Source organism: Ambystoma mexicanum, chromosome 1q (assembly GCF_040938575.1).
Source record: "Ambystoma mexicanum isolate Mex_15411 chromosome 1q, UKY_AmexF1_1, whole genome shotgun sequence".
Classification (NCBI taxonomy): domain Eukaryota; kingdom Metazoa; phylum Chordata; class Amphibia; order Caudata; family Ambystomatidae; genus Ambystoma; species Ambystoma mexicanum.
In genome coordinates, this window is record NC_090922.1 from 436677565 (window position 1) to 436702610 (window position 25046).

General features: G+C 44.8%; 1 protein-coding gene across 4 annotated transcripts in view; it reads right to left on the reverse strand.

The window, feature by feature from the left end:
• The window catches only part of LOC138528394 (zinc finger protein 182-like), a 387214-nt gene that overhangs the window by 18688 nt on the left and 343480 nt on the right, over positions 1-25046 (reverse strand). Inside the window, exon 1 of one of the 4 annotated variants that reach the window (XM_069639975.1) lies at positions 9673-9822. The exons of 1 other annotated variant lie outside the window; for it this stretch is intronic. The gene's annotated coding sequence lies outside the window, so the exon portion shown is untranslated. 2 more of the 4 variants (XM_069640002.1, XM_069639984.1) reach the window with 2 other exon arrangements.

Genomic DNA, 25046 nt, shown 5'->3' on the forward strand with positions numbered 1-25046 from the left:
AGTTGTAACCCGCCAACTGCATGCGAAATGTCAGACACCTTTATTTATTAGACATTGATCAAAATAAAATGCAAATGTAGGGTTCCTCTTCCTGTTCCACAACACACAGCCGTATAAAACTCAAAAATGTGAATAAAAAAATGTATATGTAATTATGTATATATCTCTATGGTAACCATATTATCTCATCCTACATTGATTTTGAAAATACATTGATATATCTCAAACTCGATATATAGCCCATCCCTACAGACTGCTTTCTGTTGAGGATGTGAGTCAGGGGGCCAGTTTTATGCAGAAAAGGTTTGTTGATGGGGCGTGTCATCAAATCCCAGTCCTGGGCCTGAGATTTGTATTTTGGGGTTGGGTAGTCTTGGGATCATTTTGATGCAATATAATGGGACTGAAATAAAAGTAAACCTCAAAACTTGGAAGGGTATCCTCACTGCCTTGGGGTCAACATGTAAATTAACAGACCAGGTGATGGGGTCAGGAGGCACCCCCCAGCAGAAGGTTTTTAGGGAATCATCATGTATATGCTTCATCCCCATTCCTAATGCAAACCCCAGCCCTTTTTCCTGGACTTCTGGACCCTTTTCTGAAATCCTGATTGAGTGGTGGCTTTCCCATTCTTAGGAGCTCTGTCTTTTGAAACTCTATTCTTTGTATTTTACCGATCATATGGGGTCTATTTTTCTCCATAATTCTTAAAAGGCATCTGTATTTTTTGAGATTCTTCTTCTTTATCCTAAAGTAACTACAGTTCTAGCGCAGGCTATGCCCATAGCCTCACTAGTGCATATTAGGGGGCACCCAAGTACCAACCTGGGACCTCCCTTCTTTTTTCACCATTACTAGCGTGGTTGTTTTTTGTCAGCCCTTACACCATTATGGGAGGGCGAGGCGTGTGTGTTGCCTTTGGCAGGAACCCTTGGGTGTCCCTGCCTAGGCTCCAGTGTCTGGACGGCCAGGAAGTAGGGGAGGGGTTTCCCACCCCCTATCCTTTGTCTGCCAGAGTGCCTGACTAGGACCAGCCCCAAAACGCCCCTTTTTGTAAACTGTATAAAAGATGAGGCTCTTGGGGTGAAGAGCAAGTCGACCACTGGACGCTGAAGTAACCTAAGAAGACGACCAGTGACATCTGCAGACCGTTTGCAACACTGAAGCGACCACTGCTGTCCTGTCCGACATAGGAACTCTGACAAGGATAACTCCTCTTTGACTGGTGGGAAGAACCGTTCCCAAGACGAACTTTGATTTGAGCCATCTCCCGAGGTCCTGTGAATTTCCAGAGCCGCGGAATCCCAATACAAGGAGACCTGCTGCCCATTTCGAGTGCATCGTTGTGGAAAGACAGAGTTTGTCCAAGTCTTTGCTGAGCCCTCAAGGACACTCCAGAGACCCAATCCAACTCGTCCAGACCTCATCTGACTGCGGGACTGCAGGTACCGAAGAAGATTGACCGGTTGAATCGAGTCCATTGATGGTGCTGTAGAAAAGGTGTCAAAACCGCAGTGACCAAAGTTGATGAAAGCCGTGCCAGAGGTTCTCCCTCACAACTGCTGCTTAGAGATCCCGTCCATTGTCCTGCCTTTCATCATCAGACCAAGGAATCCGTAGGTTGTGACCAGAGCTGCAACATCGCGGAGCATCCTCCACAAACGTTTTCTTCAAACCTAAGGTACAGTGGGGAAAAGGGTATTGCTTACCTTATTCCAGAAAGTCGGCCCAGAGCTTTGAGGTGCCCAGTGCAACCCCCTCATACCTCTGACTCAAGCCGCTGCTTGTGTCCCTTTAGCGAGTCCTTTACAAGGGTCTCCAAAGTTGGTTAAGTCTTCTTGTATCTTCTTTCTTAGAGACTAGAAAGTATGCACAGGAACCTTTAACTTCTGCTGCTTTTTCAAGACTTTAAGCCTGCAGGGAAACTCTAGACCCCAGAACTGCTAGGATAACACTAACCAACTATTTTACTTCACAAAAATCACTCTTAAGTGGATGCTGATTAAATACAATTACTGTATTATTTTGTGGGTGCGCGTGACTACGATAAACCTGTCAAACTCCTGTAAAAATTGTGCACGTTCAGCAGCTACCAACTAAGAAATGGCCTTTTGAAAGTATACCTATGTGTGTTGGTTTATTGTGCCAAGTATATTTAACAGTGACTTGTGTAAATATAACGAATCCATATTTTTATATAAATGTATGCGTTTCTTTGATGTTCATTACTAACTAGGTTCAGTGAACTTAACTACAGCTCACATCTTTCTCTTACGAGAAGCATGACTGATCTGCCACTCTACCAAGATCCCAGAGAAGTACAGAGTGGTACTAGGAGTTTGGGATCTCCAAACCACTGGGCTAGGTTACTGAAGTCTTACCTCCAAGAAGGACTTTAGGAAAACTCCCCTAACACCGGTCCCACGGCTGTCCTACACCCGCATATTTCTTGAGGGGAGGGGGCATATCTCAGGGTGAAATGGGGCTCATGCACCACCTCCTGGGAGTAGGAGGCAATTTCTGATCATCCCTCTCCTACCTACAATATGAAAAGCAGGAGAAGACTAGCCATGCTTAAAGTGGGGATAGGCGGAAGAAAATAGAAGCTGCATGCGTGCAATGATCAGTACACCATCCTGGCCATGCAGGCTGCCCTTTGCCCCCCCCCCACCCCCTCGCTTTTTTTCTTGAATTCCATTCTCGCTCTCCCAGTGGCATTTCGGGCAAGACAACAGAAAGCCCATTCAACAGCATTGGCACCAGCAAGTGTTGAGAAGCCGGTTGTAGGAATTGCTGCAAGTTACGATTTGTTTTGAATGTTGGGCCTGGACGCCAAGGCAGAAGTGGTGAATACAAAACACTTGCAAGGCACTCTAGTGAGAAACTGGGCAGTGAAACCCTAACGGCTCAGATGTGATATTTCCATTAGGACACCAATCTTCCTTTAGAGGAAACGAAGTTAGCACACAAACCATTGCCTCCCCCATAACTCCAATATGTTGGGATCAATATGTTGCAACTAACAAAGCTCACGAGCCACAGCTAAATCCGTTTTGCATGTGTAATTTCCATTTCATCAGTCAATACATAAGTACAGAAAACCTAATGTGAATCTCCCGCCAGCCAAAATCAATCAAAGCCCATGACCAACGCGCCCAGAGAAATTTGGTTTGAATGCGCGGAGGAGAAAAAGCACAGACTGCTTGGTTAAGTTGTGTGTGATGTACGCCTTTTTGTGATGGGATTGTGGCTTCACTCTTTCCCCCGAAATGCTGTGGCATCCTAAATGTCAAAGACCACTGATTTAGTATTATCTGATGATTCTTCCTTGGAACTTGGTCTTTTAAAACTTCTAAATGCTTGTAACTAGACTAACAGAGCATCAAATGTTTCCTTGCACACGAGGAGTACCAAATTGCACCAGAAACAGTGGCATGCATGCCAAATGAGGAGACAAGAAGCCCAACTGGACAGCAACATTTACTTTGACTGCTTTGAAAAAACTCATGGGGGGAGTTTGTATCTGAGAAAGGACTACCGAGAACATTAAACACTGAAGATATGCAGGAATCCGATTAAGTAAAAAAGCATCTCATACTATACTCAACAAGGTAGAGGAAAACAATACACCTCACAACAGGGATATGAGAACAAATAGCGGGGCCCAGCACAACAACTTGACACAGACTAGCCAAAGGAAGACCACCACCAAGTATTTCTGTTATCGACATTTTCAAGCACAAACTTACGAGCGGAGCAGCCCTTACTGTCCAAGGAACTGGCATTCTGCTCCAGCACGAACTTAAATTTGGGGTGGCTTAGTAGATGTAGGGCCCAATTCACAGAGCGTTTTCCAATGGAGGTTTGCCATTATAAAATGCTTTTGTGAATTCTATGTCAAGACCGGAGGCTCGGATTATGCTTCTCTTCCATTTTACTGTTCAGCAGCAAAGTATAAACCAATAAAACATGAAAACACAAAACTCAAACTACAATAACCATTGTTTTATAGTCTTTGTAGCTCTGTTCTTATTGGTCCTTAAACTGACCATGTGATAACTTCAACCAATCATAGTATTCCTTGTCCATAAATCACCCTGTCCTACTATTCTTCCTCTATATTTGCTGCCCGGTTAACTTTAGGCAGACCGCGCGCACGCGCACTAGTATTTTGCAGAGCATATCCGCATTGACTGCTGAGTGATTTGAAGCTGCGGTCGCGACGGGGCATACCTCTGATGGAGGACTGGCTCAAGTTCTCACAGGGCCTGGAGGAGATCTAAGGGCTAAAAGCACAGGGGAAAACAAAAAGGGGGCAGAAAAGCAACCTGTAGGGCAGAAGAAGCCCACAACCCCCGGGGCACACCATCAAAGAAGGGTGATCAGAGAAGGAGAGTAAGAGTAAAGGCGGGGCCTAGCAAGGGGCAGGATAAATCCCCAGACACCTCTGATGAGGGTGAGGAGGACTGGGAGGAAGAAGTATATTCCATAGGGCCCTTCACTACGATTCTACAGGCGAAGAGGCCAGAGAAAAGGGGGAGCCAGTGGACCAGACGATCCTGATCGGGTGGCCCAGACGGCATTATGTATGTTGGGCAACACCAACCACGCAATCACCACGGAGAGGAGGAGGTCTCTGCTGGTAAAGAAAGACCCGAAAACTTTTCGGAGATTCCTTCATTAAAGAGTTCACTAAGTTCGCTAAATCCCATGTGGCGCCCAACAAGGCACGGGCCTCTCTCAAGAGTGTGTTTGGGAGACATTTTTGGAAGGGCCAGCAGAGGCAGGGGGGGGGTCGCTCGACTGGCCGATTCCACTTTAACAGATCCTACCAGGACAGAACGCAGTGGCGAGATCAGGAGGATCGACGACAGACACCCTTCTTCACATCTAGGGGAAGGGGTAGAAGCTGGCGACATGGAGAGCTTCAACAAAACAACTCAGGTAAGAGCGAACAGCCCACGCTTAATTACCTCAGCAGTAGGGGGGAAGAATAGCAGAGTTTATACAAAATTGGCACACTAGATCAGGGGATACTTGGATAATAGAAGCCATACAAGGTTTTCACATAGACTTTCTAGAGATACCTCATCAGAAGAACCCTCCAAGGGGTTTAGAACTAAACAGGGAAGACAAATTATTGCCAGAAGAGCTGAGAGGGATAGAAAGCAAAAAGGCTGTATGACTAATAACAGATTACTCAAGGGGATATAAGCAACGTTTCCTGTGAAAGGGAAACACAAGGCAAAACCAATGATAAACTTGAAGCATTTAAACAAATATGTGGTGTACAGGCACTTCCAAGATGGAAGGGATAGACATGTTAAGAGATACTATAATTCAAGGGGATTGGCTAGCCAGAATAGATTTAAAGCATGCATATCCAACCATACCCATTGCAGATTCATATGGTTCATCTGGGGAGAATCAACATGGGAGTTTCGATGTCTGCCCTTCAGTCTGGCATCCGCACCATGGTTTTTCACCAAGATGATGAAACCAGTGCTGACGTACCTCGGGGAAATAAGTCTCAATCTATTTAGACATATGTCTAATGTGTCAGGAGAAAGAAACACTACTAGTACAGGTGCAGACAACAATAAAATTGTTAGTGGACCTGGGGGTTCCTAATAAATTGGGAAAAAAATCCAAAATAGTAACGTAAAAGTCAATGGAATTTCGACTCGCCATATCAACTGCCTGGAGTTGCTAGCAGAGTCCTTCGCAGTGAAATGATGGACTCAAGAGAGGGCACAATGTTGTGTCCTGCTACAGATGGCCAATGTCTCAGCAGTCAGGTACATAAACAGACTGGGCAGGACAAGATCCAGACTACTGACAGAATTGGCAAAAGATTTTTGGGAACTCTGTCTTCAGAGGGAAGGGTCAGTGACAGCGGAGTACTTGCCGGGCCATCAGAATGAGGTGGTCGATTGGAACTCCAGATACCTCAGTGATGCCAGCGATTGGAAGGTGGACAAGGAAGTGTTTCAAAACCTAATGACTCGATGGGGACCATGCCAAATTGACATATTTGCAGCGAGACTAAACAAACAGCTACCCCGATTCTTCGGCTGGAGACAAGACCCAGAGGCGACAGATTCCTTACTGCAGTCATGGGGCCACCAGACAAACTATGCGTTCCCTCATTTCTTTAGGATAGCGAAGACGCTAGCCCAGGCGAGGCGCCAAAAAGCATGCCTAGTACTAGTTACGCCAGACTCGGAGGGGTCACGTGTGGTTCCCCAGTCGACTGGAATTATCACGCCACAACCCAGTGGCGCTACCCAGCGACAAATTCATTGTTCAAGACCCCAGGGATCTCAGCCATCCAGTAGTGAGGTCAGGCAGACTCAATCTAATCGCATTGGCGATTTCAGGAGAACTTGGATTAGGCCAGGACTATCGAATGAGGCCGACATCATCATTAGGGAATCCTGGGATCCAGGAACACACTGGGCTTATAAATCTGCAGGGGCTAGATGGAGTAGCTGGTGTTTGGAGTGGAATATTAATCACAATGGAACAGATGTAGTACATGTAGCCATTTTCTTAGCACAGTTGGCAGCCCAAGGGAAGGCATACAGAACTATTAACACGGCCAGGTCAGAGATATCGGCAGGACACCCCAGGATCGAAGGCATAGCAATAGGTGAACATCCCTTGGTCTGTAGTCTAGTAAAGGGAGAACAATGACTAGACTTCCTAGTGAAAAATATACTCAATTGTGGGATGTCGACACAGTTTTGAGATTATTTCTATCATGGCCAGATAATCAGGACCTATCCAGGAAGGCTATTTCAGGCAAGCTAGCCATACTACTATGTCGATTGGCTTGTAAGAGATCAGACATTAGAGCACTAGAAATCAACAGGAAGAATGTGACCTAATGGAGTGACCCTTCTCATAACGAGAAGGACCAAGACAGGTTTGAGATCCATATCTTACGAATCTTTTCCGGGACAACCAAAATTATGCCCGGTCAGATGCTTAGCAGCATATGAGGATATGACAGGGGAAGTAAGATCTCCAGGAGTATCTCAAATACTGATAGTAATTTGTAATTCCTTTAAGGCCATAACACCGGCTACCATAGCCAGAATGCTTAGATGGGTAATGGAACAGGCAGGCATTGATGTAGTAAAATATGGCTCTCACTCAGCCAGAGGAGCGAGGACTACCATGGCATTCAACATAGGGCCAGAGTAGAGGACATTATGAGGTCGGCAGATTGGTTAAATTAATCGACTTTTAAAACGGAAAGTGTGGCATTGTTAGTGGTGAGTAAGCTTTGAACAAGCATAATCAGAACCTCCGGTCTTGACATATAATTCTGATTTTCAACACATTCGTCCTAGAAAGTCATAATTCTATTAAAGACACGGAAGCGAAGGATTATCCCACCCTATCAATCCTAAGAATATAATGGAATGTAAAAGTACTGGAATGTTTTACATGTTTCTGCAATTACTGAAATGGTGCATGATGAATACATAAAGTGTTACCGTTTTGTTAAATGCACAAAGGATTATATAAATTGTGGTTGGTTTTACGATTGTCCCACCCTATTCCGATTTATAGTCACCAGTTACTTGAGGTACGGTGGAGGACAAAAACAATCCGGAAATTGAACCCTTATCGGCATGGAATGGGCGTGATTGCAAAGTTCACTGGACGCATTCTTGGCTGAGCAAAGAAAGAGGAAAAACTATAGGACAGGGTGATTTATGGACAAGCAATACTATGATTGGTTGAAGTTATCAAGTGGTCTGTTTAAGAACCAATAAGAACAGAACTACAAAGACTCAAACAATGGTTATTGTAGTTTATTGAGTTTTGTGTTTTCATGTTTTATTGGTTTATACTTTGCTGCTGAACAGTAAAATGGAAGAGAAGCATAATGCTTCGCCTCTGTATCTTTTAATAGAATTATGACTTTCTGGAATGAATGTGTTGAAAATCTGAATTAGGCCTCAAGGACTACTGAAAGAAGGGTAAACAAAAAACATTGTAACCTAACCAGGGATAAAAAGCCACCGCCCTGCAGCTATCCCAAATAGGCACTGCATGTAATTTCTTATTCAACGAGATTAAATGGTCATTCACCAGCGGGTAGAGTCAAATTAAGGAAATCGTAGCAAAAATAGCAGACAAGGCTGAAGCGGTTATGGTCATGGGTATACAAAAACAAAAGGGTGGCGGAGGGGGCTATGACAGCACAATTTATCAGTTGAGGCTTGAAGCAGGGGCAGACCGAAAGCGTTTGTCGGGGTGACCAACATCTCGTGTCTGTTCACACAGATCTTCCAGGGTTGTGCAAATACGAAGTGATTTTCACTGGCGCAACGACCCCGAGGGATACTGACGATTTACCATTTTGTTGCCATCCTTTAGCATATCCATGCTCAACAGCGAACAAGTTATTTATTTGGTTTAGAAATTCTCCCAATCGACATACTGTAACGTAATTCGAAGACCCTACGTAAAAAAACGTTGTACCGTCCACACTCACTCTAAAGTGAATTGAAGGCACAATGCAAATTAATTTTAATGAGTCAATACTGGGAGGAAAGAATGGATTACAAAAGGACTATGAATTCGCATATATTTTAGTCTCGTAAAATCACTGGGAACTGAAATTACATATATTTACAACCTACTTTTGTGTCAAGGGTTAATAATTCATAAATAGCAATATGCGAAGTGCGTTTTAGTTTAATTTGCTCGCTTAATGTCAGTCTTTTGCAACCCGTTTTTTGTGTGCAACTTTGCTATTTACGCGGGAGCCCGCTCGTTTTAAATTCCTTCGTTGGGGGATTGAGCTTGTTTTTTCACAAGACTATTCGGACGATAACTACGATATAAGGCAGTAAAAGCAGAATGGAAATGCCCGACAGTAGTTACAATCGAAAACCAAATACATGTAAATAACTCAATTAAAGTAGTGCAATGGAAAGGTATTTCTCAATACATTGTGCCGCCATGCCAATACTCTCACCCACAGTAAACTTCTCCGCTTCCATGCGGTGTTCTGGTCGCTCAACGCAAAGAAATCCTCATTGCAAAAAAGGCCCTATGGCCAACAGCTTGATTAGACCACCCTTACCTGCCCATAAGGCATCGGGCGCCTTCCCGTGGAAATTAAAAGGAAAATTCTAACCAGTGATGGCGTTTTCCCCTGCCAGCCACCGTTATTAGCCTTCCACCACGTGGTGGCTTTCGTTCCCCTTTGTATGTGTATTCATAACGTAATATCGCGTACTACTAATACTCTACCGCGTTCTTTTAAGTGCGCCCCCCCCCCCCTTTGTACACCTTCCCCCAGGTCTACGTGACCACATAATTCATCCGTCTCATATTTCATTTATGGAATACATGGTATTTACTTACTACGGTTACCTACACCCCCGCTCCTTCTGGCAACGACCCACTTACCCTCAAAACCAAGCAAAACACCGCTGCAGGCAGTGCCACTGCCAGGCACCATTAATGTAGTCAACCGTAGACCTCGCGCTCTCCAGTTTGCGCGCGCACTTAAGATGCATCCACCACGGAACCACCGCCCTTTCGCACGAATCATCCACCCGCCCGAGTTGCATGCACCCTTCGCCTGCCAGTTAGCTGCCTGCAACTCACTCTCTCTGGGAACGTTACAGTTTCAATGGCACTCACCCTCACGCACCCCTGCAGGCCTGCTCTGCTTACTGTGGAAAATTCGAGATTCAGCCCTTGCCCTGTATCTCCCGCGCTTGCGCTGCAGAATCCACCACCTTGCCGTTGCCTCCCCCTCCTCTTTTCCTACGAACTTCCTCCAATTCGTAAGCAATGGCGTCACACACACGGTACCTAATCCCCTTAACAAAACGTACCCAGTAACATTATTTGCGGCCATCTTGAAATAGTCGTGGGCCACAGAATTACAATGATAGCACAATTATATGCTGATAAAACCAAAATGCAAAAATTACTGCGATTATCAAAAATATATTTACGAATTTCTTTAAACACGGCCAACTTCAAATGAATCGCAAATATTGGTAGCGCGGTTTTTAAATGCAAACTAACCAATGGATGTTCCGAAAAAGTAAACTACCATAACAAACCATTTTTCCTTTTCAGGCACCATGTTATTTATGATTGCCCATAGACAAGAGAAGGCGTACTGTTGCACGCTCGATAGCCAAACACTACACCAGCACAAAAGGAAGAATGTCGGCCCCCTCGACCAGTTGTGCGGCCACCTTAGTAGTAGGAAACGGCCTGTTCCTTCTGTAGGTACTAGGTACATTCTCTTGGAGTTTGGCAGCATCCATTCCGGCAGGAGGAACTACCCACCCGATTTAGATTACTGCTAAACTACATGAGTTAACATTCCACATTCAGGTTACGAATTCGTCTGTTATGTGTATTTCACCAAGTTAATAAATGTATATCTATGAAGCTCTATCATCGAACCTTGGCGTGCGAGTCTGTAAGGCAAGAAGAGATAAGGGACGGAAATCCACGGAATTTAAGTGCACTGTAAGAGCGAATTTAAGTCAGTGGGTATTGGAGGCCGGAGGTACGAGGCTCTTCAAAAAGGGAATATGGGTACTACTTTTAATAGAAAACATATGCAGATATGGCATGGGGGGAGGCATCAATATTTTTGCTCATGGGGTTCTCTGCATAAAAATGTTTGAATACCGCTGCTCAAAATGGAGGGTAGCAGGCCATGGGTGCAGACTAAGGATTTTCAGTATGGTGCGAGATTTTTTTTTAATGTTGCACTTACTGAATCCTTAACCCTAATGCTGCAAAGGTTAGCACGATTTGCACCAATAAGTTGTAAAAACCTTAAAATTGATGGTTAAAACATGCTGTAAGGTGTCTAAATGAGTAGAGCATAAAGCTGTGTGCGCCTTTCAGGAGACTACTACAACAAAGCATTCTGAAAGTAAAACAGTTAATTTAAATTACCACCATTGCAGACAATATTCCTATGCAAATATATGTTCATGCAGTTGCAATCTGATAAACTCATTCATAACGGTGTCCATGTCAAAAAAGGTGCTGACTATCAGAATGACAATTTCAAATCAACAAATGCCAACAACCCACAATCTGCCCAAAAGAGGGTAGTGAGGTAGACCATAATGCATGCCCATTCAAGTCACAGCCTCACATATATGAGACAGCAACCAACGAGGTTCTGGGCTGTACCAATGTTCTGTGATTTGACAAGACCAATTGCTCGGAATGGAAACTTGTGTCACACATGGAACCGTTCCTATGTTTTACCTGCATAAATCGGAGTAAAACCAGCAACTAGGTGGGTTTAAGGGCTGGAGGGTTAAGAGAAGTGAATACAAAGCAGTCGAAAACTGCAGGGCTGTTTGAAAATCTGTCAGGGCTGGGGGTCTGTCAGGGCTAAGGGGTGCCCATTATGTTTTCGGTACCCCTTTCCTACAGCTGGGAAAACCAGTCAAAAGCACCCATGGGTTGCTTAAATTATAATGGAGTCAAACAAATGTAGTAAGCGGGTTAACAGCTGCAGATTATCTTGGACAAGCAGGGAGAAACACTAGATGTCCATCGAAAAGCTATTCATCACTCTTTGACAGCAGGGCTTAGAGGAAACTGGAGTAAAGAGGATTGCTGGATACTGCAAGAGGCACGAGGGAGGTGATAGCCTGAAGGCACCAGCAAAGGCAGCCTTAATGTTTGCACTGCAAAGCACACATTTAATTCCCCAATTAAAAGGAGCAGGTTGTTGCATCACAACATGGGGCAGGTTCTCAGGGGCACATTTCAACTGAAAAGATGGAAAGGCACCAATGTTGTCCCTAGGAGACTGACAAGAATCTCTGGCTGTCTTTCGGAAGCTGGGGTGAACACCACAATCATTGGTTGGCATTTCTGAGCCTCGTTACAAGGAGGGCCTCAGAGAGGGCCTGCAAGGGCCTGTGCTTCTTCTGCAGTTGTTGGAGGGTGGCAAATCCCTTCCTGGATCCTTGCAGCCTCTGCAGAAGTATGGATTATTTTTCAGTTTTATACCTTTTATCAGGGCTTGTGTCTGCTTTTAAATGTTTGGGGGCATAGTACCTGCACGATGAAGGCTACTTCGTATAGCTACACAATAACTTACCCCTTCCCTCCTCGCTCCTCTTTCAAATATCCCTCCATCCCCCCACCGCCTACCCTGTACCAACTCTCCCTCTATCTTTGCCCATTTGTCATCGCCCATCTCCATCCCTTAAATGGTTTGTTTTATTTTGCTCCTTCCATCTCTCCAATTCACAATCCCTCAGTCTCCATGCCTCCTCCTCGCCACACATTAATCCCTAATGCGTCCATTATTCTTTCTTTGCTCACCCCTTCCCAAGTCCAGTTACTCACGCGCTCTCTCCCACCACACAATTCCTCTTCCACTCTCCACATTTCTATCTCTAGCACACTCCCTGACTATTTCCTTTCCTTTCCTTTCTGTGTCTTTACCTACCTTCCTCCCCAGGTTTCCTTCCTTCCCCTCCTCTACATATTTCCCTCTCTTCCATTCCTCTTTGCCAATGTTTGAGAGCTGTACTTTCTAGTTGCGCACATCATTCGACGGTAGATGCATTTACATGGGGCTAAATGACTGCTTAAAGGAATGGTTCGGTCAGAAATTTTTATCGTCCCTACGGGTCGGCCATGTGTTTTTAAGCCTAAATCGCTCGATATTAGAAACATTTCCTATGGACCTTAGCCGAGTTTTCGTCCATTAAACGCACGCGAAAACAGGCAGCAGGGCGCAGCCATTTTGTGATAATCCTATCACTTGCCCCATCGCCCTGGGTGACCTGCTTTTGCAGCACTAAATCATATCCCCCACCCTGAGCCTGTCATCAGCAGACACGTACCGCCCATTTCACAACGCCAAAGCACGTCTCGTGTCAACATTCGCTGGGCTTCAGCTATGGACGTGTCGCCATGGAAATGGCAGGACGCCTCTTTACTCAATAAGTATAAACAGACCATTTGACAACACACAGCAGCAGATTTTCTATTCCATTCCTCTCTCTGTGTTACGTTTAGTATTCTGTGACTCGTTTCTGTGCTCTGGTCAGCTACCTTTGCCGCTTGTAGCCAGTGTGAACACCTGTACCATCGCTATAAATTATTTTAGTTTGTTTACCACACAATGGCTACAATAATGCCCTACATGTACGAGGCCGAATATACAGAGGAGGAACTACTGGAAAGGGAAACATGCGAAAACGATGGGGCTTCGGACGGCAGTTGGCAGGACGAATCAACGGATGAAGACACTGGACCTAGTCGCATGGACGGTGTTTCCACCTGGTGCACATGCAATCGGTGCGAGCTAATGCCAACCGAGGACGAGAACTGCTGCTGCTGTGAAAACTCGGGATATGTGGCATACATTTCGGAAGGCGAGCCACGGCTGGAATGCATCACCAAGCTGCCAGACTTCAGGGCAGCCTGCCTTACACGGTCCGTGTTGAGGATAATGATGGTGCTTATGCACGAAATTCGCGCAACTGTTCGTCCTCGTAATCCGAGTAACGAGTAAGTATACTCTGGTTGTGATGCCGCTACTATTTCATGGTTGTCTCCTATATTCAAAATTACATCTACATTTCATTGTAACGAAAATGTAGGTGCCTTTCCCCGGCTTACTGCGTGTGAGAGAAAATAAAATAACCGACACAACCCCTTGTCGGGGAAGGAGGCACTGAGACCCGGCTGCAAGAGTTCAAAGGATGGTTTATTTCTCCAGCTAGGAAATAACCCAAAAAACCCTCTCCCTCCCATTACATCACACTTGTATATATATATCAATTAAAGTAACTAACAAAAAATGCTAAATGGACCTGATTGGCCAGGCGGTGTGGTGCTGTAGGTGTGGGTGGCATCTCTTCCTTCTGGTTGGCTGAGTGGCTGACGAGATGACGGACGTCAAATATCTTGTGCTCCACGCAGGTCAGGGTCCGGTCACTGTGGTCACTACCTAAGCTAATATGTTACACATTGAATAACAAATTATCTAAAACATTTTATGCTACTTTTCACATTTCTACATAAGTCACACACAATGATTATTGTCAGTACAATTGGGTCATTCGTGGCTTGTAATTGAAGGCCTTGACCTTTTTATTGTGCATGTAAAAGAATCAAGCTGTGTTTCGCATCTCTCCTAGGTTTCAAACCCATTAGTACAAGTAAAAACATATATATATATAGTAAAAATTCTTAAGGTTAGTAAGGAGTGTGTTGGGTGGGTTTTGCAGCACAGGCGAGGGTCTGGCACTTGAAAGAAATACCTTACTGGGAGCGTAGGGTCAGGAGGGCAATAAATTGTTCTCAATGGGGGTGGGTGGCTGGCACGTTTATGGGGATGAATCGAGCAGAAAGTGCTTAGCTCATTCTGGTTCACATGCTGGTTCTCAGGGGAGCAGTGATCTCAGAGGAAGAAAACTATCATATTGGTTGTTGCAACTTTCTCCGGCTTCTGCGTGAGAATGGAAGCACAGAGCTTTCCTTCGCAGGGGGAGTGCACAGGTGGGGGCCAGCCAGCTGCCTGCGCGCATTGTGTGTGTGTGTGCGTCTCTGTCCTTGGCTGCTGCGGTGGAAGGGGAGCTGAGCATTGCTGTACTATCGCAGTGAGGCCTGTTTACCCAAGATGGAGTCGAAAGTGGGCACAAAAGATGGATGCCCCGTGTCCTGCTCAGTGGTCCCATCTATGTAGCAGTCAACCGTGGTTAACTTTACATAAGGGCAAGGGGCAATCCCACTACCGGAGGCACATGGTCCAAGCCTTGTACTGAGGAGTGCACGGTGCGAGGGTGCCTGGGGACCCCTCACTCCCATACATAACGCATAAAAGTCGTTCAATAGTGTGCAGTGTCTAGATAGCATTTGTCTAGAGCAGAATGCCATTTGTTACAAGAATTGTCATGGACAACAAAGGTTTAATAAACTTATCTTGGTCATTTAAAAACAGTTTGTATCATTCTTTTTCACAGGTGGTACATGCTGGTGGCCTATCGTTCCTTTACATGGTGGCTTCACGGGAGGCTTGGACACCGCATTCGAAGAATAATACCCGCCTGTGCCGTTGCTGCCATAAGACAAACTTTCCCCAGTGACAGCGGTCAGTACATGGGATTTTCCTTCGCTGTGCTGCAACCTGACCTGTACAATGTGTACATTTTTGTATTTTTGTGCCATCAAACTAAGAAACAAAATAAAAACACCACATATTTTAACAATGGTTGTTTCGATTTTTTAAATTAATCAGGTGTGTCTCCATTCAAGAGTCTTCCTGTGCCTTGCCTGCACGCCCACCAGCCCATCCACACCCCCCACCCCCATCAGAGGCAGTTCGCACCCAGGGATGAGCGCTGCCATGGTGTGCTGTCAGGGGCGCAAACGGCCAAGGTGCCAAACAGCATGTACACTTCAAAAGGTATCCCACGCCCAGGGGCCATCGCTCACATGGCCTCCTCAGACCCTGTGTCTCCAGGCAGGCCTCCCCTGACGCTGGCCGCCCCCCTGCAATCCACATAAGTGTGTCTCCATTTGTTATGATAATAAACTACAGTATGAATAACCAATTTTTTACCAACTCGCTCACCTTGACAAGTCGAAGAATCCAATATGGAAGGGGCAAATGCGGCTGTGAAGATTCCCCAGAGGCAATCCTGGCCCCCCCGACCTGGAAATAGAATTACCAGGGGAGAGGACAGGACCGCCAGGGAAACCCTCTAATGGGAAGAAAACCCTGGACGAGTCTGGAGTCTCGAGGTTCAGGCGGGTGTGGAGTGAAGATGTTCCTGAGGTGCAGTAGAAAACTGATGTCCTCTGGGAGGCTTCCTCTGGATACACGAAAGGAAGACAAGAAGAGGGTTAGAATGGAAATGAGAGTTGGAGGTTTAGTAAAGGGCGGAAGGAGGATCCTCTCACCGTCAAGAGTCTAGAAAGGCTTAGACTTGATGCGATGGGTACTCGAAAGGTTTGCAGGTAAGTAACAGGAACTCTATAAGAACAGATAGGTAAGTGCTTTGATTGAAACAAAGAGCGGGGAGTTCAAAGGAAACAGGGCTTACCCTCGCGGGTTCCTGGGAGGAAATGAAAGCCAGAGAGACTTCTCTCGAATCGGCTGGATAATGTTGGATAAGCTGGACTGATCTGCACTCACAAGGAATGGGGGCTGAGTAGAGCAACTGTAGAAAAGGACAGAGACAAAGAATCAGAAGAGTAAGAAAAGATTAGCATGGAATTTTCTGGAAGTAAGCAAGAAAAGCGAGGGCGAACTCACGGAGCGTCAGTAGCAGAAGCGACGCGAAGATCTGTAGGCTTCGAGTCCGGAAATAGAGTCACGTGAGCGTTCTGCAGCGTCTCGCAGGGACGTGGGAATATTGAACCGCTGCCGTCCGCTCGAAGGTCTCTATGGGCGTCCATCTTGGAACTGCTCTTCCAAAGGATACCACTCAAGCGGGTACGTGTACCGTATAACCAGGTACACCAACCTAGGTGCATGAACACCAGAGGCCGGTTCCCATGTTCTTTCCGCCGGGGAATAACCCTTCCAGTCAATCAAAAACTGTAATCTGTCTCGTCGATAACAATAGTCACAAATATCGGCGACCTCAAATTCTGAACCACAGTCCGTAAGGACAGGAGGTGGAGGAGCACCACTGTTCCGGTGAAATCGATCTTGCACAACCAATTTGATCTGAGACAGATGAAACACAGGATGTATACGAGACCAGGAAGTTGGCAAAGCCAATTTGACCACTGCTGCACCCACCATGGACAACACCTTAAACGGTCCAAAGTATTTTGGAGAGAGTTTTGATGGGACAAGGCGGCGAGGAAGGAAGCGGGATGCCAACCAAACAGAGTCACCGATAATAAGTGTCGGGGCTAATCGACGATGAAGATCGGCAGATTGTTTAGCACAGTCTTGAGCCGCCAGAAGAGATTGTTTAGCCAGTTTCTGCCCTTCCTGAATGTCGGCAATAAGGCTATCCACTCACGGGCACATGGAAGTAGAAGTCGAAACAGTAGAAACAAAGGAGGGATGGTAGCCATAAGAACAATGAAAGGGACTGGTCCTGAGAGCAGAATGGTAAGAATTATTGTAGGCAAATTCAGCGAATGGAAGCAATTCCACCCAATTATCCTGAGCTGCTGATACGAAACATCGTAGATATCCTTCTAGGGTCTGATTCAAACGTTCCGTTTGCCCATTGGTTTGAGGATGGTACCCTGAGGTGAGGGCACGTTTGACCCCTAAGACTTGACATATCTTTTGCCAAAAAAGGGAGGTATATTGGGGACCCCGATCTGAAACGATGGTATCTGGTAGACCGTGACGAGAGAAAATTTCAGAGAGGAAGATTTTAGCCATTAATGTTGCTCCAGGTAACTTCACTAAAGGGGTAAAATGAGCCAATTTAGTGAAATGATCTATAGTCAACATAATGGTTGTTTTGTTCTCAGATAGAGGTAGATCAGACACAAAATCAGTGGATATAATCTGCCAACGTCGGTCTGGGATAGGCATCCTTGTTAGTAATCCCAAAGGTGGGGTTTGTGGAGTCTTTGCATGAGCACAGATACTGCAAGCTGCAACGTAATTACGGACATCAGATCTTAGATTTGGCCACCACAAATGTCGTTGTATAAGTTCCAACGTGGAAAGAACCCCACGGTGACCCGCAGCCCGTGAATCATGACACATTTGTAGTACTTCCAGCTGTAACGAAGGAATGGGAATCAGAACCTGTGTCCCATGAAAGAAATAACCTGTTTCTTTAGTAAGCTGATGGGAGGAAGCCATACTCTCACACAATGATTGATTTTGCGCTGCAGCAATTCGCACTTTTTGAAGAAAGTCCGTTATGACAGCGATGAATTGAGCATTGGGAAACATTTTCTCCGAACAGAAGGTAGAAGTAGGTGAGTCCTTGCGGGATAAAGCGTCTGCCCTTTGATTGTGTTTTCCTGGCAGAAAGGGGAATTCGATCCGGAAGGGAAGAAAAAAATAAGCCCAACGGGCTTGTCGACTGTTAGTAGTGTAAGCATTTTGGAGCACTCTGAGATTCTCATGGTCTGTGCGAACCTTAATAGGATGGATAGAGCCTAATAGTAAATGTCTCCATTCCTTGAAGGCCTGTTTAATAGCCAACAATTCTTTCTCAAGTACAGAGTAGTTCTGTTCGGCTGTATTGAAGGTTTTAGATAAGTAGGCCACTGGTCGTTCTTCCCCCTGCTTCGTTTCTTGTAGAAGAACGGCTCCTAAAGCATATTGTGATGCATCTGTTTCCACAATGAATTGCTTCGATTGATCGGGTGTGATAAGAATGGAAGCAGAAGTAAACCTTTCTTTTAAAGTTTGGAAGGCTTTCTAAGCTGAATCGTTCCAAGAGAAAGTGTTACCTTTTTTCAAAAGTCTGGTGATAGGTAGAATGATTTCGGAAAAACAGGGAATAAACTTCCGATAGAAGTTTGCGAACCCTAAAAACCGCTGAACGTCCTTTACACTTGCAGGAGATGGCCAATCCAAGACTGCTGATACTTTCTTCGGGTCCATAGAAATTCCCTGAGACGACAGTACAAAGCCTAGATAGTAAACTTGTTCCCGATGAAACTCACACTTGGCGGCTTTACAGTAGAGTTTATTTGATTGAAGCCGTTCCAAAACTGTATTAACATGTTGGATATGATCCTCAGGGTTGTTGGAATACTCCAGGATATCATCCAAGTAGATGATGACAAAGTGAAATAAAATGTCGGCAAATAGATAGTCCATAAACCGCTGAAAGATAGCCGGGGCATTAACCAAACCAAACGGCATAACGCGATATTCGAAATGCCCAAAAGGTGTGCAAAATGCCGTCTTCCATTCATCTCCTGGAGCTATTCGGATGAGATGATAAGCACCTCTAAGATCAAGATTTGTGTAGAGAGTCGCCCCTCTAACTGCTTCGATGATGTCCGTTATGAGAGGCATGGGGTATTTGTCAGCGATGATTATTTTGTTTAGACCCCGGTAGTCAATACAAGGGCGGAGTTCATCTGAGTCTTTTTTGGGGATGAAAAACAGAGAAGTTCCCGCCGGTGACACTGATTCGGTTATAAGGCCATTCCGTAAATTGGTTTGAAGGTACTCTTTCAAAACATTCTTCTCACGTTGGGAGAGAACATACATCCTGCCAAAAGGAATGGGCTGTTCAGGAAGCAGATCAATATGGCAATCATCTCTCCGATGTGGAGGTAACGTAGGGAACTCGGGATTTTCAAAGATAGCTCGGAATTTCCAATGACATTTCGGGACAGCTTCTAGTAGATTGATAGTTGCTACTGAAGGATTAGGAGCCTCTACAGAGGGGATATGTAAACCTACCGACTCCTGAGAAAGACAATGGTGTACACAATATTCTGACCCAAGGAAAAAAAAGAGTACCCGCTAACCAATTAATGAAAGGATTGTGGAGTCTCAACCACGGAAGCCCCAAGATGATAGGAAAATGTGCAGTTTTGATCAGATCGAAAACTAGGGTTTCCTTATGGTTAGCTAGCATGCAGGTAATTGGATTAGTTTGTTCTTTAATAGGACCAGAGCTTAAAGGACTCCCATCTACTCCTTGGATGGGAGTAACAAAGGCCTTGGTTATGTGAGGAATACCATGTCTCTGTGCCCAATCGTGATCCAAAAAAATACCTGCTGCACCGCAGTCAATCAACGCGGGAATGCCGGGTAGTAAATGTTTGGATAATATCATAGATAGAGATACTACCACCATCGTCTGGTTATTTGTGGTTTTGTCTAGAGTCGTATTGGTCTGACATGTGGAAGGAGGATTCTGTCTCCCTACCGTTCTTCCCCCAACGGTAGGGTCTTGGAGTTTCCCGACTTGGTGTTAGTACTGCGACGTGGGGGCACCAAATGACAATCCTTTAACACATGAGAGGAGGACCCACAGTACATAGATAATCTGAGCGTCTTTCTCCTTTCCCTCTCAGTCGTTGATAACGGTCCTCTTATGTTCCCTATTTGCATAGGTTCTTCACTTTGAGGGAGAGTTTTATTCCCTGTAGAGGAAAAATCACTATGTGATCGTAGTCCCTTGCCCTTTCTTCTTTCGTAGGAACGTTCATGCATCCTATAGTCTATCTGTATAGTTAGGGCGATCATATCAGCCAATTTCGCTGGACGGAGCACTTTAGAGAGCTCATCCTTTAGTTCTTCTGTTAATCCTCTACGAAAGAGGGTAAGAAGTCCGTCATCTGGCCAACCCAATTCCGAGGACAATTGTTTGAATTGGGTGATGTACCCTAGTAAATCCTTACTCCCCTGTTTAAGATCAAGGAGTCTTTCTTGTGTGGCAACTGTTATTTCCTTCCTGCCAAACATAGATTTAAGGCTGTTAGCGAAGGCTGGGTAAGAGTCAAGAATAGCATTGTTAGAGGTGACTAAAGGAGTGGCCCAAGCTAATGCAGGGCCCGAAAGATGAGAAATCACATATCCCACTTTGTCTTTGTCTGTAGGAAAAAAGCGTGATTTAAAGGTGAACTGTACAGCACAACTATCGAGGAATTCCTTAAGTTTATAAGGATCACCATCATACATTATTGTGTGTAGGGAGGATGGGGGAGTGTCTGAAAAAGCTCTTGCGACTTGCTGTCGCAGTTGAGCGTTATCTTGTTTCAAAGATTGCACCTCTAACGACATGGCTTGCATGGCCGCCATTAATTGCTGCATTTGTTGTTCCATGGGGATATCGACTTGTCAATACTTTTTGGGCGTCGCTTACTGTTAGGATTATCAACTACAGTATGAATAAGCAATTTTTACCAACTCGCTCACCTTGACAAGTCGAAGAATCCAATATGGAAAAGGCAAATGCGGCTGTGAAGATTCCCCAGAGGCAATCCTGCCCCCCCCGACCTGGAAATAGAATTACATGGGGAGAGGACAGGACCGCCAGGGAAACCCTCTAATGGGAAGAAAACCCTGGATGAGTCTGGAGTCTCGAGGTTCAGGCGGGTGTTGAGTGAAGATGTTCCTGAGATGCAGTAGAAAACTGATGTCCTCTGGGAGGCTTCCTCTGGATACATGAAAGGAAGACAAGAAGAGGGTTAGAATGGAAATGAGAGTTGGATGTTTAGTAAAGGGCGGAAGGAGGATCCTCTCACTGTTAATAGAGTCTAGAAAGGCTTAAACTTGATGTGATGGGTACTCGAAAGGTTTGCAGGTAAGTAACAGGAACTCTATAAGAACAGATAGGTAAGTGCCTTGATTGAAACAAAGAGCGGGTAGTTCAAAGGAAACGGGGCTTACCCTCGCAGGTTCCTGGGAGGAAAGGAAAGTCAGAGAGACTTCTCTCGAATCGGCTGGATAATGTTGGATAAGCTGGACTGATCTGCACTCACAAGGAATGGGGGATGAGTAAAGCAATTGTAGAAAAGGACAGAGACAAAGAATCAGAAGAGTAAGAAAAGATTAGCATGGAATTTTCTGCAAGTAGGCAAGAAAAGCGAGGGCGAACTCACGGAGCGACAGTAGCAGAAGCGGCGCTAAGATCCATAGGCTTCGAGTCCGGAAATAGAGTCACGTGAGCGTTCTGCGGCGTCTCGCAGGGACGTGGGAAGACTGAACCGCTGCCGTCCGCTCTAAGGTCTCTATGGGCGTCCATCTTGGAACTGCTCTTTCAAAGGATACCACTCAAGCGGGTACGTGTACCGTATAACCGGGTACGAGCCCATAATGACCATTTACGGCCATGTGTAACACCATTCAGCAGTCTTCCTGTGCCTTATCTGCACGCCCCAGGCCCATCCATCCCACCCCCCTCTATCAAAGGCGGTTCGCGCCAGTGGATGCGCGCTGCCATGGTGTGCTGTCAGGGGCGATAACGGCCAAGGTGCCAAACACCATTTACACTTCAAAAGGTATCCCACGCCCTTGGGCCATTGCTCACATGGCCTCTTCAGACCCCGTGTCTCCGGCCAGGAACCCCCTCTCACGCTGGCCGCCCCCCCGGCAACCGACATATACACGTCATTCATTCACAAACACAACCCTGTTTCTAATACTTTATATACCACTTGATATGTCTCATGAGAACATCTTTGTGCTTTGCAAGTCAACTCCTGAACGTGCTACCTGAGAACCACTGAGATCGATGCTAATCTGCTCATCGTCGTGCTATCTGTGAACTTCTGTGAGCGCTTCGAGCAAACTCGTCAGTGTTCTAGCTGTGGCCATCTACCTGTTCTCCTGCCACAAACTACTGGGCGTGCTGAATCTAACTGTTTGTTGGTCAAGGTAAGGCCATGTATCACGGTCATATTTCGGTCATTTTTAAATTTCTATCTATTTGCGAGTAGAGTACTCAATAGTGCTATGTTCATTGGTCTCATTGCTATTGACTTGAGTTTCAATTGTTATGCTATCAATAGATCCATTTATTTTCATCTGTGTAAATTGTCATCGAATTGCATCCTTCGTGGGTCCCGTCTATAATGTAAGCATGTATCCTTCTCGTGCAAGACAGTACATCCAAGGGACGAGTCACATGTTCAGAGTTTAGTTCCATCATTTTTTAAATTTGTCAAAGTAATGCAAATACTAAGCCGCACTTGATGAACTGGTATAGTTCCGGCGACCAAAACAAACCTTGCATTGAACATGGTATGGTTCATTTACTTTTTTATGACATTTTTATTCATCAAGGTTTTATAATAATCTTGATATTTACTTTTCAGAATTTTCAACAATGCCTGCCTGTTTGATTAGCGGTTGCCCTTCAAAGACCCATGCTAAATCTGAAGGCACTACAATGCATGTATTCCCTAAAACTGTTGATCGAATAAGAGAATGGGTCAGACATTGCGGATATCCACTGGATGAGCTTGAAAGTAGAGTCCAACAAATCTTTGAGGACAAGAGGGGTGATCGATACCGCATCTGCAGCCAGCACTTTTCCTCGAACATGTACGCCACATCTTGGGTAAAAAAAAAAGAATAAACGGCAAAAAACACTAAAATTGCTCGCAAACGCTATTCCCACTCTATTCGTCCACATTCCGCCACTGGTGAGTCAAGTGTCCGGATTTAGCTTTAGGCCTTGCGATAGTGTGTAGGTAGCCGAATGGATTAATTGATATTTTAGATGTTGTGTCCCTTGTAATACTTTCGATATTGATATGAGTGTATAGCTTTTTGAATAATGACGTTTATCAATAAATTATTTTTGAATTTTATAACCCCCAAAGGAAATCTATTCATGGGCACAGGGAACTGTGCTATATTGCGCATTTTCAATAGCATTATTCTCAAGTATTCTGTCGGCTTACATGGCAATTTTTAATATTGGCATTTCATTATCAAACAATAATTTACCTTTACAACTGCTTGACTATCCACTGAATCTGAAGCAAGAACATTCTACATCCATGACGTGCCCGCAGTTATCAACCACTTCTAGCGCCTATCAGGTAATCTTACTTAGCTATTCCGCTACAGACTTGTTTTATGCATGTCAAGTAATAGTTTTTATGTATCGTGTAATTATTTTACCGAATGTTTGGTTAGTGCTTTCCAATTGATATACACCTAAGTTGTCGTCCCCTGGTGTTTGTTTTCAGTTATAATTAGTGTTCTCCATACTAATGCAAGTACTGTCTTTCAGGGAGATGCTGAAGCGTCCACCACATTGACAACATCCATAGATATTCTTCAGCAGCACGAGGTATAGATACCGACAGCTCCATCGAACTAGATCCTCAGAGCTGGAATACTTGTCGTTTGTCTGTTCTACACGTTTCATTCGTGGTTAGCCATTGATATGTATCTGTGCGGTCGACCCCAATTGTGTGTTATGTTTTCAATATTGTAATCCTTACTAATGCAAGTACTAAGTTTCAGGCAGTAGATGGAGCGTCAACCCCTGCACTTGATGCAGAGCCTGACATTCAAGTAATTCCAGGGGAAGTGGAAGCAGGACCATGCGTATACGAATCGGCGCAAGAGCTTTAGGAAGTGCGCACTACATTTACAACATCCATAGATATTCTTCAGCAGCACGAGGTATGGATACTGACAACTCCATCGAGCGTGATCATATAACGTGATTCCATTTGCTATACTTTCTTCCTTATTAACGCAAGTACTGTGTTTCAGGGAGACGACGGAGCTTCCTCTACAATCACAACATCCCCTTGTAGATGATGCAAATGTAAAGAAATCGGAGAAATAAGTTGATTAAATCGGATCATATTTAGATATTTATTGATTCTTTTAGACAATGCATCATTTGTGGTTATCTCTTTATATGTACCTGTGCCGTCGACACCAAGTGCGTTTTAGGTTTACAATATTGAAAACCATACTAACGCAAGTACTGTGTTTCAGGGAGTTGCTGTGGCACCATCTCCAATAAAATCAATCATGGTAGTCTATGCAGAGCCACAGGTATGGATACTGACAGTTCCATCGAACTAGATCATCAGAGCTCGAATACTTGTCGTTTGATTGTTCTACGCAATGTTTAATTAGTGTTTAGCTATTGAGATGTACCTGTGTGGTCGTCCTCACGTGTGTTTTATGTTTTCAATATTGTGATACATAGTAATGAAAGTAGTATGTTTCAGGGAGTCGATTGAGCGTCATTCCGTGCTGTCTATGCGGATCCAGAAAATATAGTCATTGCAGCGCAAGAGGAAGGGAAGACACGCAGAAACGAATCGGAGCAACAGCGTGCAGATGTTGAAGTTCGAGTCAAGAAAGTTGCAAAGAAAAGAAACAAAAATAAGGTTAATTACAAACAGGTCATATTTTTAGAAATCGTTTTGTGCTGGGGACTGTATTATTTTTTCTTGTGTCAATTTTACTATACTTTATCTTGTGTTTAAACTGAACATCCGTTTTCCAATCTGTCCTCTAGTTACCCGTGGGTGTACGAACTATACATACACAGACAGTGAAGCAAATGAGATGTTGCTTGCCAGACCATTTACACTATTGAGGAACTATTAATTCAGGTGCAGCG